Genomic DNA, 21,026 nt, shown 5'->3' with positions numbered 1-21,026 from the left:
AAAACCAGGCGTTCAATCAACAAGCAGGCAGAGGCACACAGGATGGTTACTCAAGAAAATGCCCACTTTCTAAAAGTGGTATTTTCAAACACACAATTTAAAAACCACCTACACTAAAAGGTGTGTTGTTAAAGTTCAAGAGCCTAAACTACAAATCTATCGCTGTTCCCAATTGCAAGTGAAAAATGGAATTGGGAGTATTTCACTATCAGGACATGTAATACACGCCAGTACATGTCCTACCTTTTACATACAATGCACCATGCCCATGGGGGTACCTTGGGCCTACCTTAGAAGTGATATACATTTAAAAAAAGGAAAGGTTAGGGCCTGGCAAGTCGGTGCACTTGCTAGGTCAACATGGCAGTTAAAAGTTGCACGTGCAGACACTGCAGTGGCAGGACAGAGACACATTTGAAAGGCTACTGGTGTGGGTAGCACAATCAGTGCTGCAGGCCCACTAGTGAACAAGAAAAAATTGATGGATAGAATGCTGAAGAATGCAAAGATTTACACCCAGTCACAAGGACCACGCCACCCCAGTTTGGACCCAGCCATATGCAAATCTCTGATGACCCTGTTCCTTATGGGAACAGTCCAGCCCGAATTGCCATGTCAGGTCCTCCCTACACCTGAAACAAGCATCCTGGAACCAGATTCGGGGCATCACCCCATATCATCCAGGTTAGCTTGAATCTAGTGGCACAGTGAGCACAGGACCCATGTCTGGGCATACCCTTCCCACTTAGGGCGACAAATGCAAAAGAAACAATTGACGGACGGAATGCTGAATAATGCAAATATTCACACCCAGCCACAAGGATCTGGGTTTAATCCATCATTCTTTTGCTCATCATGCCACCCCAGTTTGGACCCAGCCATATGCAAAGCAGTCTTGACCCTGTTCCTTATGGGAACTAGTGGCATTTGATTTACAGGCCCTGGGCACACATAGTACATTTTACTAGGGACTTATCAGTAAATCCAATACACCAATCATGGATAACTAATCATAATTTCAATTTACACAGAGAGCATATGCAATTTAAAATTGATCAGCAGTGGTAAAGTTCCCAGAGTCCTAAAGCCAACAAAAAAGTGTCGGAAAATTAGGAGGAAGGAAGCAAAATGTTTGGGGATAATCCTGCAAAAAGGGCCAGGTCCAATATCACTATAAAGTCTAAGTAACGTTTTTAATACAAGAAGAGTGCCTTGCAGAGATCCTAATTACTGGCCTACACATAGCTCTCATGTAGTATTGTCTCACAATTGTCAGTTGATGCTGATAAATGGTAACTATTTTTTTATGCTAGTGCATTACTTGCTTATCGTTTTCATACAATAATCCAGAAACCAAATTGCGCTGGAAACTTGCCTGAATTGTGTATGCCAATGTGTACATACAGCTGTACGCTGACCTAGAGATAGTCTGAACAGTTTTATATTTTTGTGAGAATTATGTGTGATAGCTGCAGAAAAAAATGCAAAACTATATAGTCCCTAATCAATAGCTGATCGCGAAGAAGTCACAGAATAATGAAGGATCACATTCCTCGTGCTAAAATCTGTTCATAAACTTCAAATTCACAATCCTAGTGGTCCTGAGCACCAAAATCAAGCAGAGACAAAGACCCACCATGGCAAATGGTACAATAGGGACCTAGTAATTCTGCAAAGTAAAACAAACATATTAGTTAGTCAGTTATAAAACTTTATTTCGGCAATACTGCCATAAAAGCACAGTGATATAACATTTCAACATCATGAGATAGCAGACTATTAATTAAAAGCAAGATAGAAAAGAAGAACAGTTGCAATTCTTGTAATTTAACATATGGGCCCCAGGAGTCAATGAGTTGAAAATGTAGATAGTGTCCCGCCCCCTCAAGTAGATAACACTTAGAGTGCATTAAACATGAACAAGTATCTCAATTGAGGGCAACATTAACATCATATTAAACAATGTCATCGTATTGGACCAAGTATTTAAAAATATAAATAAACAGAAAAAAGGTTAAAAGCAGATAATTTTCAATTAATACCATTGAAAATCAGAGAAATTGATCTTGAATAAAACAAGAACAACATGATTCTGTACTCTAACTTTCACTAATTATCTGCGTTTGCACCACATTGCAAATTAGAATTTAGTAATTGCAATGATAAAAACCAGGTGGGTATCATACTTTAATATCCTATAGACCTCTCTATAGTTTCTTATACCCAGGTTTCTGCAAAGTTGAAGAACCCATTTAGATCTAGCCACACTATAGGCAGGACAAAAAAAGATAACATGAATCTCAGTTTCTTCTACAGCGTTGCACCCTGGGCATAGTGATTTATTACCACCCACCCATTTATTAGTAAATGCATAAAGGGGGAGCGTCCCATGCCTAAATTGGAGAAACAGTTTCTTGGCTGCAAAGGGTTGAATACAATCTAAAGCAGACTCCAGGCTATAGTGCTGCTTTACATCCAGAAACCTGGAAGTTAAACTAGATGAGTCTATTGACTGGATGGTACATGCTAGTCTGTGTTCTTTTAGAGCAGATGTTAGAGATTGTTTAGATATAGCAAGATAAGTCTCCTCAGGTGCGGACCACAAGTCATTTCTCCCTATTTTACGAAATGCATCCCGGATAAAAGACAACCAAGTAATCTTCTCTGCCCCTAGAATTGACATAACTGATTTTAATTCCTCTCTATAGTTTTCCAACTCTGGCGTGCTCCATAGCCGTTGCCAGTAGAGGAGTGCTCAGAAAGCAATCAAATCAGAAATTGGGGCCATACCCAGGTCCATCCTTAGATGGATTAGGGGGCTACTTTTTGGGAGGCCCAAGAGCTGCCTTAAAAAGTTATTTTCAGTCACTGTCAGGGTGTTGGTTGAACAGTGGCCCCAGAGTTCGGCTCCGTACATAGTGGCTCCTCTTGCTTGAACCTTGTAAATTTCTGCAGGGAGCCAATAACCTTTACGGCGCAGCTCCTGAGGACTTTTAAAATCCCCCCACTTGCCTGGATTAGTTTTAAGTTCGCCTTGAGGATCTGCGGCCCCCATTCGTTTAGGGTAAGGCCCAAGTAATCAAAAACTGGCACCCTCTCTAGGAACATAAGAACCAGTTTAGGGTGCGGGCAGTTGATAGAATCGGCATGGAAGACCACGGACTTTGTTTTCTTTATGTTTACCTCCAGATTCCTTTTTTTATAAAATGAGTTAAATTCCTCTAGGACACGCAGCACTACCCATAGGTGTTGTGGATACGCAAAAGCGTGTCATCCGCAAACATTAGTGCTGGTATTTTGGCGGTTAGCAAGTTTTGGTGAATCTACATCCCTAGCGGCTAAAAGATCCTCAATTAACCCATTTATAAAGAGGGAGAAAGGAGTTGGTGCAAGCACGCAGCCTTGTCTCACTCCCTTCTCAACGGGGAAAGGGGATGATAGTTTCCCGCCATTCCCGAATCTAATTCTGGCAAAAGTGCCTTCATGAAGGTGTTTAAGCTGGTGACAGAGGTAAACTGGTGCTCCCATCTCAAGCAGTAAGTCCCACAACTGGTCTCGATCCACCATATCAAATGCGGACTTTAGGTTGACGAATGTTAGGTAGAGAGGACCACCTTCCAACGTTATGGTTTTCCAATAGATCAGTTGTAATCTAAACAGCTGGTCTATAGTTGAGGTTTTGGACCTAAAACCTGCTTTTAAGGGAGTAAGTATATTATAGTCATCCACCCAGGTCTGCAATCTTTTCAAAAGAACACGCGCAAAAATCTTCTGCTTTACATCGATTAGGCTACTTGGCCTGTAATTTGTCGGTTCTAGGGGGGAGCCCTTTTTGTAAATAGGAATGATCTCGGCACCCGCCCATGATGGAGGGGGTGTCAAGCCATGAAAAATTGCATTAAAAAGGCACTGCAGATATGGAGCCCAAATTACCTGTTCAGATCTGAACAGGTCTCCTGGAAACCTATCCAGTCCGGGTGCCTTATTTGGTAAAACTTTGCCCAGGGCCACTGTTACCTTAGCCAACGAGCAAGGGGGTATGTCGCCAAGGGGAACATGAGTATAATTAGTGACAAGCGGGCCCATCTCAATGCTTCCTGTTTGTGGCTTGGAGTACAAAAGTTTAAAATGAGTTTGCCAGACCTCCTCCCCAAGGTTTGGCTCAATTGCAGACCTGCCCTCCGTTTTACCTGTCTTCACCAGGTTCCAAAACCCTCTTGAATCTTTATTGTCTAGGGCTTTCTTAATGGCCTGCCATCTTTCAATTTCCTATTCCGATTTAGCTAGTAAAATTGTTTTTTTTTTAAATATGCCCTTGATTTCCTGATGCACACATCATTGACCTCTCGAAGTTTAATCAGCAGAGCGGTCTTTGCGTCTCTGCATGCCCTATTATACCAAGGGTTGTTGCCTCTACGTTTATTTCTTTTGCGAGTTGAGGTATTGCAAAAGAACGCCAGGGTTCCTATCAACTCCAAATGTTTTTTCCCCAACGCCTCTATAGGGTCGGTGACACCGGTATTATATATAGTAGAGCTTGCCTTTTCCAAATAGGGAATGATGGATTTGTACAGGGCGGCCATTGCTTCTGGAGATTGTAAAAAAAATCCCCAGCGAATTCTTCTGCCTCCATCAATTGCTGTTAAGTCGGATAGGGGCGGGTTAGTTACGGCCTGTCCTACTGCTGATTGATGCCAGTCCAGGGTTACAACCAACGGATTATGGTCACTTTCAGTAGGGGTCTGCACCAAAAACTTCACAATTCTATGCCAAATTTCCACATTCACCAAGATATAATCAATTGTGGATGTCTGACCATTCCTTTCATAAGTATATATTACACTGGGTTATCAGCAAACAGGCGACAATTACAGGCCCTCAGTGAATAACAGGGTGAGTGAAGTCAACTGGAGGACTAGGGGGGTCCAGCCCCCTATTGGGTAAAGGTTTCAGACTGGAAATCCCCAAGTAATGGGGTGAGATAAATCATTTAAAGGTTCAAAATGGCAATTAAAATCCACGTCAATGATAAGATTGACTCGCTCAGGCAGCGTGGAGAGAAAGGCAGCTAAGCAATCTAGGGTCTGCAAGGTCTGCCCATACTTCACAGGGCGAGAATAAACATTATTAATGGCCACCTTTGGAAAATTAGTAAGGGAGAGAATAATACATAAAATATCTGGGGAATATGTGTCTATCATCTTAACTGCACAACCAAGGTGTACACCGACCCATATACTCAAGCCTCCCGATGGTCTTCCCCTGGGCCCTTGAACGGCTGCTTTACAGCATGTGGTGTACCCAGCTCTATGGAGAGATTTTAGGGTCCAGGTCTCCTGGAATAAGCAGATTTCATGGGTGTCAATAATTTCACCCCAATCTGGAAGATCCATTTTAGTATTTAATCCAGCTATATTCCAAGACAACATCTTTAGACCTTGTGGTGTTGCTACCTTAATACTCTGCATAGCTATATCAGGCTCCCCTCTCTCGGCGTCCAAGAGCGGGTTCACCTCCTCTTGATCACCAGTAGTTTCAACAGTGACCTCAATGTAACTATCTACTTCTCCTTTAGCATTCTCTGCTGCTGACTTGTCATTGCTCAACAACGGTGGGTGGTCAGAAACCACAACTCCCTGCGGCCTTTGAACTTCCATGGCCTGAACTAAAGGTGTAGGCTCCCCCAATCAAATGTAATAGGCAGGGCCACCACCCTTCCAGGAGTAGTACTGTCTATAACCTCCTCAGTATCATCAGTGGTTCCCATATGGCTCTCTTCTCTCACCAGCTCCCTGCACAAAATCAATGTGTGACCGAGGGCCTCTACTTCATCATCAATGGGAGGGGAGTCTAACTGTTGGATCTTGGGGATGGAATATTGACTACTAGAGATCAGTCAATCTACCTGATCTATTGCTTACAGGGAGGGCAGCTGGTAGAAAAGTGTCATAGCTACAGCACCTGTTATTTACACTACCAGCCTGAGCTCTTGGTTTGCACCTTTCCCATGACCTGCCCCTTCTCTCTGGAGGAGGGTGTAAAGGATAGGGAGGGTAGAAGTAAGTTAGGGAAAGGGACTGTATCCCAGTGGCCGCCCGCATTTGATGCCAATCACATATATGTTCAACCGCCGGCCTGTCTCTAAAATGAATCAAGATACAATCGCCCTCAATGCAATTCTTTCTTAGTCCCACCCAGCTAACTCTACGGGCAAACAGGATTTCACTATACACCTGTGGTGGAAGTGGTCTGTTTGTAAAATTGGTAAATATCTTAAAAGCTTGATAGATCCAAAAGGTCGAAAATTTGAAATCAAAGACAAAATTACGTGTAAATCCCAATTTGTGGTATATCAACTACAGTGCTTCTGTGGGAAAAAAATATATTGGATCGACAACATGTGCTCTAAAAAAGCAAATATTGTAGCACATTCGCTCAATAACAAATGATGACTACAGCTATGCAATAGCAAAGCACCTGAAAACACACCCTGGAAAGACTTGGAAGGATGTAACATACTCAGGTATAGCTATGATCAAAAAAGATGAGAGAGGTGGAGATCGAATTACAAAGCTACGCCACGTTGAATCGAAACTGATAATAAGATTTAAAACTAAGACCCCGATGGGATTGAATGGGGACGATGAGATGTATGTGCATCCATAAAAAAGCATCTTAAGAGACTAAAAAGAGACTAGATTTATTGGTGTAAATACAGAAATCATGGACATAACTAAAATTTCAATGTAAAATTCTATGTATTCCTAATGCACAGTATGAATTAATGTGGTAGATAAGCAGAATTGTGAGAAACTTTATTTGTCAAAATGACAAGAGTCTGTGAGTTATAATTGCTTATAGGGTCAAGTTATAATTAGGCACGCAGCCAACAACTTAACTAATGGACAATTTGTAATTAACTGTTCACTGTCCGTCATCTAATCTATTCCCTTCACATTACATGAGGAAATAGATCAGTATTGGTATAAACTTTACCACTACTTACCCTATTTAAATTTCATAAATTAACTTTGCTGACTCAAAGCATATTGATAATTGTTGAAAATCAACAGAAATACTGCAATTGCCTACAACACCCATAATGCATCGTAACCGGCCATGTGGGTGTTTTTGTATAAATTTGCAAAACAAACAAGGAACTATTGTTTGTACACCGTGACCAGGGACTGGTAAAGTCCAAAACGCGTAGGGTGGGAAAAACCTACAGAAAATTAAGCACTTAAACCAACTTGAAGTGGTGCGCGGCGTCTTCTTTGATGAGGATCTTGATTCGAAAAAAAAAAAAAAAAAAAAAAATATATATATATATATATATATATATATATATATATATATATATATACATATACATTACCTACTGGCGGTCGCCAGTAGGTAGTTAAATTAGGACCTAGTTTCCATAGGAAATCCACAACATTCTATTTGGAATAACTTTGGCGCCGGTGGACGAATCTTTGTGAATTTCTCCAAGAAAATGGCATGCTCGGTTCCGCTCCTTCCCTGAAAGTTTGGGGGTGATTTGTCAAGCGGGGGCCAAGAAAAAAGGGGGGTCCCAAAACATGTTTTCTCCATGCAATTTTCCATATGGACCTTTATCCAGGGCTACAGCCCGAATGGCTCAACGGAATTACACAAAATTTGGCAGAGAGGCAGAGAGGTAGAGTTCTGTTCGCAGATTGTGCTTTTTTGTTAAATGTTGTAAATCCGTTCAGTAGTTTCTGAGAAAATTGCAAGTAAAATCATAGCGATATATAGAGTCGGAGTTCAGTACGCGTACTGAAATCTGTTCAATTACGAGCGCGAGCTGCATGTTGATTGGCTGTGAACTGTCTGTCAACACTCGAAACCAGGAAGTGTTGGTGGCTATCTTGTGCCTCGCTAGAACGGAGTCACAAAACAACAGTAAAACAAAGTTGAGAAATAAGGGAAGGGGGTAGGGTAGAGACATTCTGACCTTCTAGGCTTGCCCAGGGGGTCGTATATGGGTGATTAGTCTCTATTTTTTATTTTATTTCTTTTAAATAAAAATTGCAGCGTACCCGCATGTAAATACCTACAATTACGAGAAGGAGCTGCATGCTGATTGGCTGTCAATACTCCAAACCAGGAAGTGTTGGCAGCCATTTTGTTTGTCGGGAGAGCAGAGTCACAAGAAAACAGTAAAACAAAGTTGAGAAATAAGGAAAGGGGGCAGGGTAGAAGCATTCTAAGCCTATTGTCTTGGTCAGGGTGTGGTACATGCATCTTTAGAGTCAATTTTTATTTTTTTTTAAATAAAAAATGGTGGGTTACTCGTGCAGTATTTGTACGCAGTGGAAAAGGTGGAAAAAAAAGTAGAAGTCAGTTTTCTTCATTAGGTCCCGGGGGCAAATTACGGGGGCAATTTTTCTGCATAATGGGGGCTTGTAAGGTGCTCCGAGCACTGGGGAATGGCACTTCTCTGGTTTTATTCTGAAGTATGCGGGGGGAGTTATGGTCCTACTCCCCGCAGTCTCGGGGAGCGGCACCCCTCGGGTCTTTTTAAAAAATAATATGTTTTGAGCTCTCCCTCCCTCTCTCACCATACACGTCGCGGGGAACGCCACCTTTCTGGGGCAGTGATTTGTAAAATGACCTTCCAGCTCCGGGTACCTGCATTGTCTGGAGTTTTTTATTAATGTTGGGAGGGTGGGCTTGATAATACGTCCTTGTTAATTCCCATAGAAGCCTATGTTCTGGTGTTAACATGGGCTTCTATGGGAAATAACAAGGCCGTATTATGAAGCTCATTATCGCCGTTTCATCTGCAGTTTCCTGCCAATAAAAATTTTAACACCGGTCCTTGATAATATTCACCTAAGTTTACTGGTCAAAAAAATAGCAATGGTCCATATTATCAACAAAAGAAGATACATTATCGCCGCTTTTATCGGCAGGAAACTGCAGATAAAGCAGCGATAATGGGCTTGATAATATATCCTTGTGAATTGCAATAGAAGCCCAAGTTAATACTAGAACCTGGGCTGCTATGTGAATTTACAAGGGCCTATTATCAAGCCCATTATCGCTTTATCGTCAGTTTCTTGCCGATAAAAGCGGCAATAATGTATCGCGCTTCACTGATAAGATGGCACTGACGGGCATATTATGAAGGACCGGTGTTAAAATTATCGACGTTTTATGGGCAGGAAACTGACAATAAAACGGCGAAAATGGTCTTGATAATACGCCCTTGTTAATTCTCATAGAAGCCCATGTTAACGTGTTAACATGGGCTTCTATGGGAATTAACAAGGGCCTATTATCAAGTCCAGACGCTGCTCCTGGAGGGAGTTGCGGTGAGACAGGCGGAGCGGGGGAGGGGTAGGGTGGGGGGTGATAAAGAACGGAATCTGGATGATTGTAGGTAAGTAAACAATTAAATTAATAAAACAAATTTTGGGCCACTTTATCAACAACATAAGGCTATACATTCTCGCTGCTTTTATCGGCAGGAAACTGCTGATAAAGTGCCGATAATGGTCTTGATAATATGCCCTTGTGAATTTCCATAGCAGCCCAGGTTACCACCAGAACCTGGGCTGCTATGGGAATTTACAAGGGCCTATCCTCAAGCCCATTATAGCCGCTTTATCAGCAGTTTTCTGTCAATAAAAGCGGCGATAATGTATCGCCTTATGTTGTTCATAATATGCTGCTTCGTTCCGTGCCCTACATGGCATTTTGCGATGCAGGGCGCGTTACGAAATTTGGGGCATATTATCAAGGACCGGTGTTAAAATTATCGACCTTTTATCCTATTCGTAGCTGAGAATGATTAGCAGTAGAAACTATGGTGTGATCACTCTCTCACTGTCAAATATGAGCACAGGGCGAGCTATGAGAATAGTTAGAAGTAGTCACTTATTGGAGATCCGATTCAGCTGTGTGTCTAATTGTGCGATGTTAGGCAATGCTTACATGATTACGGTACTTGAGCGTGTGGTTTGATTAAAAAAAAGTTGTATTAACTCCTCTGCATGGGAAGCTGGATGTTTCCATCTGGCTGTCGATTTCGACCTTGAAAGCAGAGTCACCCAAATGAGTCGTATAAGAGCGCTATTGTCTCAAAAAGAGGTCGCTCCAACATCTGCTAGAGAAACCTTTGTCCTTCATGTTGCAAACCTACACAGAAATGTATGCTTTGTTAAATACAGACGTGCCGTGGAATTTTAGGGAGTTAATTTAGACTATCTTTATTGCGTCCTCAAGTAGGGGGTTAGCTTACTTTTTTTAAATTACAAGGATTGGTCTTGTGACTTCTGTAGAAAGTATATTTGGTGTTTTGTCGGTGTTTTTTCATTGCATTTTTTGCAGCATCTTTGGTGAATTGTGCTTAATGATCACATTAGTTGCCAGTGTGCTTGTAATAATTTGTTTACCTAAAAATGGATGCTCATCTTGCAGCAGACGACAATTTTTCTCGGTTGTTGCTGGTCCGCAACCGAATGCTTAGTTACTATGGCACGCTGCATCTTGCAACGTTGAGTGCAGCTTATGGATTATCGTTTCGATTCTCCTTTTCCACATACGTTCAGCCTGTCTTCCATTGCCTGAGCTGTGATTTCGTCTGGGCCCTGGATTTGTGTCTCTGCAGTACGGTGTCTCCCAACGCGGATTGCAACCAGTTGATGAGTCCTTTAGTGGTTCATCATGTGCTCTGTTCTGGCGGCGGGATTATGGCCTTACAGCGACACATGGAATAATGGGACATTGGAATGTTTTTGCAGCGGCGCTTGAGTTCTTGGCACGCAGTTACAATGAAGATGACCAGAGTTTTCCTCCGATGGTGATAGAGGCTCCGGTCGTTGAGGAACATGTATGTTCATTCTCACTATTGAATTGGATGGCTGAAATGTTTTCAGATGAGAACAATGACTTCCTGTTGGGGGCTGTTGCTACATACTGTGCTTACACGCTGTTGGATTAAGACTCTTTGATTTTTCTGCGTATTCTTTATTTTTTAGCTACTGCTTTCTATGAAAGAGCGAATACCTTTTTTGGGGAAATGTGAACTTGACTCTGGTTTTTAGTCTTGGAGTGTGCGTTTCTGAGTGGCACACATTTATATCACCTGCTTTGATGAAGAAAGGGTGCCGTCGGGCTAAGGCTTTCACTCACACCCTGTTAAGTTAGCATGGGTTTATTAGAAGCTTACACGCTATTTTTGCTTTCCTGCTCTGCTTTGCACGTGACACATACTTGTGATATTGTTTAGAGAAGGCTGAGTATTTTGTTTTATATGGGAATAATTTGGTATGCTAGATTTGTAAAGTGCCTCGCTAGATTTGTGTGTATAGTGAGAGCATGGAACATCAAAGTTATCTTGAATACTGTGTCTGTTCAGAATGATCCTCGGAAGTTCGAGCCATAATACATATGTAGTTGTGTCCACCTTTGATACTGGCGCTTTTCCTAATGCATTGTGGAGGCAAAGTTACACACAGTTGGAGAACATTCATAACTTGATAGTTTGATGAGCACTGAATGTGATCTATTACTGCTGAGTACCAGAGGTATGGGTCTGACAATGTAATCCTATGAGACTTTCTGTAGTTATAAACTAATCTGCTAGGTAGGGAGGGTGAAATGTAGGTATATTTTAAATGTGTTTACCTTTAGTATTATAGGATGCTTGTTCCGTTTGTATCTTATAGAATACTAACAATGCTGACAACCTTGTTTGTGATAATATGTTTGGTTGTATTATCTAACGTACTGTGCATGAGATTTTGGCATTAGAAATAAACATTTCAAAGTTGCACGTTCTTTATTTACATCTTGTATTGGACTGGTGTAAAGAGTATAATGAAAGAGTTCTATTGTTATCCACGTTACTTCATGTAATCGAAGTGGCATGCTATGGGTTGACTAGTCATTGGTGTTTTTGTTGTAGGACAGTGGTTCCCAAACTTTTGACTCGTGAGGACCCCCCATAGAGTCACCACTGGAAGCTGGGGACCCCCAAGCAATTTGTAGGATTTAAATTTCAAACATTAAAACCGTAATTCGGAAAAATTAACACATATGTGTACACAAAACAAATACTCAAATACTAATGATTTTAGTGGCATATTTACAAGCCTCAATTACCATGGGAACATCACTTTCTGAGAGTTTTCTGTGGCGATAGGGGCTTTGCCTTATTTACAAGGCAATGTTAAGCCACTTAACGTGGCTTAACGGTCCCTTGTAAATAAGACTCCCTTTGACACAATGCTTAGAGTGAAAGCGGTGGGCAGTGCATATTGTGGTGGGAGTTTCCTCTGCGACACCCATTGATTTTGACGCTGCCGCCTATTTACAAGAGCAGCGTAAATGGGAAGCAGGGCCAAAATTAAGGCCAGGGAAAACCTGGTCTTAACTTGGCGAAACAATGAGAAATGCTTCATTTCTCCTTGTTTTTGTAAAACGCCTTGGATTGTTTATGTTCAGTAAGGCGACCCTTTCTGCACATAAACAATCTTTAAAAAAAAAGACATTTTGTAACTTCCATGTGTGATGCATTAAGCAGTACACATAGAAGTGAGAAAATGACATTTCAATATTGTTTATGTGCAGGAAGGGGAACCTTCCTGCACATAAACAATCTTCCCCAATTAAATGTAGCGCCAGTGCAGGGGAAACGCAGGGCTGCACCATATTCTTATAAATATGATGCAGCCTTGCGTTTCTGAAGTAGTAGAGTGTTTGTTAAGCCAAGGAGGCTGGTCTGGAGAAGTATAAACTTAAGGAGTGCTGGTCTGGAGAAGTACAAACTCAGGATTCAGAACATAACACAGTGGTTAGCATTGACTTTAACAATAAAACTGTATTTCCACCCAAAGAGACCTTTTTAGAAGCATCAGGATACTGAAAGACTGAAAAAAAGCCTGTCACTAACTTGTACCTTGCAGTTTGCAAGCAGTTGTTTGATGACAGTTTTTTGGTCACTGTGCTAGATTAAGATTGTCACTTATGAACTGCAGTGTAACAAAAGAATCTGTGTGACAAAAGCAGTAACCCACTGACCGATGCATATCAAATACTGTTTTTTAAAATGTATGGTACCTTTCTTTGGAGTAGGCATATTAACCCTCTGTGTTACATTAGTTCAGTCACAGCTGTCACTGGACAAAACTCTCATGTCTCTCCAGCAGGGAACTCAATCACTTGTTATCTTCACATTTTTATTGTTCTTTGAAAACTGGTAATTAAACAAGATACTTTGGAGAGCTTTTAAAACTGCTGCCTGCGGACCCCCTGGGAATGTGTCAGGGACTCATGGGGGTCCGCGGACCACAGTTTAGGAAACACTGCTCTAAGGCGAAGAACCAATGAGTCACTGATTGCTAGTCTGGTAGGTTGTTTGTGTAGTAAGGTGGGTTTTTGAACACCGTAATACACTGAGGTCCTAAGTCTTTATGCACAGTCCTGTGTATAAGCAGAATTCCTGGAACAGTAGTTACAACAAAAAGGCTTGATAAAGGGCTTGCACTTTGAATATGAATATAAAATAGAAGAATAGTTGATAATAACAGTTAAGGAATGCAGCAATTAGATGTGTGTATGTGTGGATGACGTGTACATTGAGTGGAAGATGAAAAACTTGAAAAATTAGAGAGGTTGTAGAGATGCAAACTTTCCATTTCTTTGTAAAGAAAGTGGGTATTTAGTTTTCCAGTGCATATATATATTTACTGAAAAAAACATAGGTTTTAGGCATGTTATAGTCAGGAATTAGCATTTAAAAAACTTTAGAAATTCACTGAAAAAACCTTAGGTTTCAGCCACGTTATAGTTAGGAATAAGCATTTAAAAAACCTTAGAAATTCACTGAAGAAAACATAGGTTTCACACACATTATAGTTAGGAATTAGCATTTCAAAATCCTTAGAAATTCACTGAAAAAACCATAGGTTTCACATATGTTATAGTTAGCTGGGCATTTCTCTCATACAAAACCATTGAAATTCCCCCGTTATAGTTAGTTCAGCTAACTATAACTCGCACGCCCGCAATCCACTGCTGATGACGTCACATATTACATCACTCATCTGATGAATTCATTCAACGATATCTGGTCCCCCTCCCAGACGAAAAAAATATTGTCAATGAAACGGGACCAAGAGTGGACATTCTCATAGAAGGGGGCCATCTCATTGCATATATGAAGTCTCTCAAAATGTCCCATATACAGGCAGGCTACACTGGGGGCGCAATGGTGGACACAATGTGTCTTAGAGGCGGGTTGTGCTCATTTTTATGGGTTTTGGGGACTCCATAGATGATGGGCATACAGGTATGTGAGGGGATGAGAAACTCTGCCTCCTTGGTACAAATATATCTATCATCCACAGCAGTCTCCACCATAGTTAGAGGTCTACGTTTTAGATCGGGTTCAGGATTAGTGGTAATCAGTTTGTAATATCTGGTGACAGTGAGGAGGTTGTTCATTTTTCCACATATGCAGGAGTGTGAAAGATGACAATACCCCCTCCCTTGTCACAGGGTTTGATTGTCAGGTGTTTATTCTCTCCTAGCGATATGAGAGCATCATTTTCACCCTTGGGTATATTGCTGGGAGGTTTAGGGACATATTTAATGATCTTTTGTATTTTGTGGTAACCGCTTTTTCAAAGATCTCAACTTCAGGCCCCACCGAGTCAAGATTGGGAGTAAACTCAGAGGGCGGTTTAGGACCGGATAAATTGTCAGAGTTGTCAATAGAAGGTCTAGTTAGAAAATATTTTTTAAGTCTTATTTTACGGAAAAATAAGTGGAGGTCCTTCATTAGTTCAAATTTATTGAAATTGACAGTAGGGACAAAAGACAAATCTCTGGATAATAAGGTAACAGCCTGTGAGTTAATATTGGTGGTATATAAATTAAATACAGGGATGTTATTTATGTTTTCCAGTACTGCTGGTGTTGTGTCTGTATATACATCTGGGGCTGGGCCTGATTCTGATGGTAGTTCCTCTGTTGTGGGGTCCGAGCTCTAGGGCAGAAACGAGTGTGGGTTACAGGTCTCTCAAATTGCTCCTGTCTGGTTTGATAGTTAGGATTGTAATTATGAGGGGTACTACTGCTAGGGGTATTATTGTTACTGGTCGTATATAGAGGTGAGGTAGGGATAGGTGCGTTCTTGTGAGAATAACCTGATATCTTTCCTGAGTTTTTCAGTTTTGATCTTTAAGAGATATTTAGAAAATGAGACTAATTCATGACATATTTCTTCCAGTATTCTTTTGCCAATTTCAACACTTGTAATTCTTGAATTTTTCTTCTAATTCCTCAATTTCCTTGTAAAGGATGGCTATCACTTTCCTGGCCGTTTCAATGATTAACATCATCCAATCCCTGGAACATCTATTTGAGATTAATGCCCATTTTTCCAGGAATTTTCTGATTTCAATAAAGAGACCAGGGATGTTCCTGACTCTTAGGCCAATCGGGATGGTGCCAGCTTTCAAATATTCCAACAGAAAATTGGCATGCGATTCTGTTTTTAAGGTTTAAAAGTTTGGTTCATTCCTCTACTAAACCCTAAGATTAGGTAATTTGCAATGTTGTCGTGGATATTGTGGCAATTTCTGTGCCTGCTCATGGTAGATTGTCTGTCATGTGGCATCAAAGGCAAGGTGTGGGGTGCCCAGGCTTTCCTTCACCAAATTAGTAGTTTACATGCCTGTGTTTATGTCCTGACAAATGGAGGCAGCCTGAAAAAACTGCAGAATTTCAGCACTTCTGCACCTTCCAAATACAAGCAATCAATACAAACCATTTGTCAGCACACACACAGGGGCCTGGTAACACATGGCAGGCCATGTGGCCTCACAGGCTCACCCTCAGGCTGTTGTCTGATCTGCTGTAGTGCAAACAAAATAAATGTAGTGCAGAGACAACCCTTTTGCAGGTAAGATAACTGAATCCCTTGCTTGTCACACTAAACATTTTTAATTCAATAAGATATGTAGCATTTTTTATGTGTTTATTTAGTTTAAATATTTCAAGTCTGCACTTTCACCATTGCTTCATAAACATTTATGCTTCCTCAAATTAGCTTAAAAAAGTACCATTTCCCCATTCTATTTCCAAAATGTTCCCATGGGTAGAACCCCCATGAGCTCACCTTATGACGGTAGGACACGCTCGCAGCAAAGCACTCATCCCCAACTTTTACGCCCTACCACTTTCAAAAGTCACCAGCCGCCACTGCCTTCAGCCCCTCCAGGGCCTTGAGACCCTCATGGGCGAGTAGTCGCGCTTAATAAACACTAATTGATTGATTGATTGATTGATTAATTACTTTGCATGTGGAGTAAAAAGCATGAGCTGCAGACAGTAACGATCGGGAAAAAAAGAGAGCCAGTCTCTGATCACTGTTGCTTCTGCATCTTTCGGTAGTTCATGCACTAACTGGGAGAAATTGCCAGCTGAATATATGCACTTTAGACTCTGCAAAGGTCAACAAAGTTGCTCAGGTGTGCTCTGAGCCAGCGCGGCTGTTCATGATACTTTCCTTGATCTGCTATTTACCATATTTTCACCTGTAACCTGCCAAAACGATTAAATTGCAATGTTCCTTCTACCCAACCTGATTTTTGTTTGCTTTGGTCTTTGTCAAATGTTTCCCAAAAGAGGCAGCAAAATCCATCTCACCATTTAGATAGAAAAAATATGGAGAGAGCTTTTAAAACTCACATACTTTCTGCGTGTATCCGGTTCTTATTCAACACAGGAACAAAATAGTGCATAATAATATTGGATTACACAAAATGAATGATGGTTTTGCTAAATTAGCTCATTTGTGTTCTCCACGTTTGGTGGAAGATATTCATTGTAGTTCATTCTCCAAACTGTTTGCAAAAGATTAGTATTCAAATAAATATGAGGTTTTCAGAAAAACAGTTTAGTTATTATTAATTTGTCACCTGGAGGAAGCTGGCACAGACTTTGTTTTTAATCGGACTGTTGATTTGGGCTCAACACATCTTTCAATGGGTGGTTTCTATCGCGTTTGTGATTCCTGTAAATTATGAGATCAAATCTTACACAGTCTCCTTTTTCAGTTATGAATGATGAATTAAAAGGTGACAGCTGCAGTGTTCGTAACAAGATCTGTCCTGATCTCACTGATACAAAATGCTATGTTAGATAATGCCTAATACTTGCATTTATCTTTCCTACCCACAGCCAAAGATTTTTTTGATCATGCAAGTGAGGAAGACATGACATGGCATCACACAATATATCTTGTCTAGGATCACACAGTGTGAACCTTAGCACTAGATTCAGGGCACAAGTCCTAAAAAAGAAGTGGGGGGACTAACCAAGTTTGCCCTATGCAAGGGACATCTTGGCACATGACATCACAGGGCATGACCTCCCGTCACGTGACATCGCTTTTGGAATCACAGGAAGTGACCTCAAAGAAAGTGACATCACAAGAAGTGACATCAGAAGCATGACTCCTACACCTTGTGCCCTCAATGTCTTATGTAACACTTCTTGTACAATGATTTACACACTTACATGATTTATGGTCAATGTATAATGTGTATCTTATGTAAAGCACTCTGACACCCTGCATTCAGATGAGTAGTGCTATAAAAGAAATAAAAGAGTGGTATCTTAATTATTATGTGTGTAAATACTGGGACAGACCAACACATCTGACATTCTTAAAGTGCACGCGTATCTTTTATATGAAGGGACAGAAAATAGTCAAAAGCTGCCTCTCTTATACCTGTGAAGTGATAAAAAGCCTCTGTTTCTCCTCCATTGCATTTGCATCTAAATTTCAGACTCCAGACCATGTCCAGCCAGGATCGTGTTCAAACAAAAGGAGGCTTGATGGCCCCTTAACCATGACATTTATCTTTGGCCCAGCTGGAGGTGAAAATAAAAAAGCCTTCCCTGCTCATACCTTGCTGCTGGAAATGGCATGCAGAGAACGGCTACTGAAGGTGTCCCGGTGTCTGGAAATTGCAATGGAACAAGCTCAGGATACCTCAATGGGGCCCATACTCTTAGTTTCTTGGCAGGGTGGACATTGTCTACCCTGTGAAAATAGTGGGCGGACGCCGCCTACCACCGTGTACCCCCCGACGTGTGTCCTGACTAGATCGCATGTAATACCCAGGCTCCATATAATAAAATCCAGGCTCAAGGAAAAGTGTTCTGTCCTATTTCAAGTGAGAAAGGTCTTCCAGAATGTCTGATTGAGTATTTTTCTCCCTGGGAGAGACTGTGACAGACCCCATAGAAAAGTCTTTGAGTACTGCTGTTAAAATGTGCTTGGTAGAGTGCCGCACTGGCCTATAGGGCAATCAGGCATTAACACGGCGGGTTGGTCTGACAGGTCAGTAGTGGGACTGTTTTTAGGTCTGCTTGGCTGGTTTTTACTGTTTTTTCATGAAAACCAACATTGCCGGCATCAAGCTCAAATCCAATGCAGCGCCCCATGGCTTGCAAAACACATATATAGTTTGCAGTGTGTCTTCATAAGTTGAGAGCTGCCTTCATTTTTAAACATTGGCCACTTTTTTTAGCTGTCTAATTCACTAATGGGGAGCACATTTATTTTTGTTCTGGCTGTCTGAAGTAGGCCAATATAGAAGGAAGCTGCTGAATGCCCACCATTCCTCCCATAAGGCCCTTGGCTTTCTCCTTACGCGCCAGACTCCACTAACCATTACCCTGCCTCACAGGTGCTCTGAGCATCCGCAAATCAGTTTCTATGTAACTGCAAACATAAAACCTAACTAAGGGGTCCATTAGGATGGCGGATGGACAATGTCCGTCTGCCATCCTGTCGGGGGCCTGTACCGTCCGCCACAAGGGCGGAGGAACCGTGCCCCCAATTAGGATGCACCCGCCACAGTGGCGGGTGCATCCCGCATTTTTCACATTGCGGCGGACGGTGCTCAAACCACCGGCCACCGCAATGTGAAAAATGCTTGTTGTGCGTTTCACAGCACAACATGACAGGCACCGCGCGGTGCCTGCCATGTTGTGCTGTGAAACGCAGGGGGATACCATAGGTACCCCCCATGTGCAGCCCCCACACCCCAAATGATGGAGGCCCGCAACGGGCCCCAAAAGCTGGAACTGTATGCCTTTTCGGGGCGGTCACGGAAAGGCATTCCACCCAGGCCATCCTAATATGGCTGACAATGTCTGATTGACACCGCCACCATATCAGGCCGACCGCGGCGGAAAAGCGGCGGATGGTCTTCCCCTCCGCCACGGTCCCCCCGCCATTGTAATATGGCGGGAGGAAGAAAGGTGGCGGACAGGCAAGGATGGCGGACGGATCGCCACCGCCTGCATGGCGGTGGCGATCCGTCCGCCATCCTAATGGACCCCTTAATTCTAAATTGGAGACATTTGGAAATCAGATCTTGGAATTCGATCAATGGGTCTTAGATAGCAACATGCTGAAGCACAGAATCATATTTCCAATGCTGTTTAAGAAAACTGCGATTGAAACAAAACCAGGGAGATTGTGAAAAAGACTGAGAAAATCAAATTTAAGGTTTGTAGTCGACCCAGATTAGAGAAAGGAAGAGTAGTTGAAGAATTGATCAGATTATATATCCCTTTAGGCTATGAGGAGGATATTAATATTTGACGAGCCAATTGGGTGTCTTTACCATTAGTTAAAAATGATTCAGCCAATGGCAATTTGGTGAATCAATCAATCTTTTATAGCATATTTATGTCATAACAAACTAAAATAACTTATAAAAATAAACTTTTTCAATTGCATAAAATAACGTAAAAATGATAACAACAGTCCCTGACTTGGTATCACTATGACTAATCAAAGACCGCGGAGGGAGCTCTTTGTGATCTTCTTGTTGCTAACCAAGCTCCCATAACATAACTTGCCAAGGCTTGTAAATAGTTCGCTACTCTGATCTGCTGCACAGTGCTAGCTTCTGTGCAAGGTGAGATCCGAAACAGTTTGAAGAATGGGATGAGCTATTTGGGATGTTAATGTTTGGTTTTAATGCAAAATAACATAAAGTGCATTATTAGCACCTGACCGCCCATTTCGTAGTCACAGAAGCCGAAATCGAAACAGCTGTCAGAAAATTTGGAAATACAAATTTTAATGGGCAAAATGCCTAGGTGGAATTTTAGATATAAAGTGTGACGTGTCATTCAAGTATTGCTCCATGCCCGAGGTGGGGTTTGTGTGCAAATATTTATGGGTTAGAATGGCTGTGGTCATTTTTGCTGCAATTAGGTGAGTACTGTGTAAAAGAAAGAATCCTAGCCAAGGGTATATAATTTAAAACTAAAAGTTTCTCAAAGAGAATGATTTGAGAGTCTTTTCAGATTTCCCTTTTGAATCCTCTAAACTTCACTGGACAGATGATTCCACTTTTTTGTCAACCCCAGCATAGGCCACGTTAATATAATTGCCAAAGTTAAAGGTGCTACACCACAAGACGTTTATGTTTTCAGTAATGTGCACACTGCATAGGAGTATCTGAAAGAGTTACAGAGTAAATGAAATGGAACTTTGAAAACCAAGAAGCATTACTGGAAAATAATTTTGAAGCATCAGTTTTGGAAAACGGATGTGTGGCGAACTGTTGGGGATCTGTGCATGTGCTTAAACGCAACAAAGGTTCAATTCCGAAGTTCACATGTATGTGAGGGTGAATCCTACAAGGGCATATGCAGGTTAGGCTCCAGTGGGAGGTGGATTGTGAAGGGCAGATGAAGGGGGGGTAGAAGGTGAGTGGGAAGGAAAGGCAAAGGTGCAAGGTTAGTGGGAATAAAAATGTGAACATGTGTTTTTCTTGAAGTCTTAAAAGAGAGTATTATTCATAAAATAGTTTCTCTTTGGTTTTGTCTATATCATGGTGAGATAACACTAAATAAGAAAGTTACAACTGATAGATGAATTAAATATTATTTTCTTTAATGTAAACAGCTTCAATAATGTCAAGAAAAGTAAGGAAATTCTCTCTTGGGCAAAAGGCTTC

Source organism: Lissotriton vulgaris, chromosome 7 (assembly GCF_964263255.1).
Source record: "Lissotriton vulgaris chromosome 7, aLisVul1.2, whole genome shotgun sequence".
Taxonomy (NCBI): Eukaryota; Metazoa; Chordata; class Amphibia; order Caudata; family Salamandridae; genus Lissotriton; species Lissotriton vulgaris.
The sequence above is the reverse complement of the archived record's forward strand: the minus strand, read 5'-3'. Positions refer to the sequence as shown.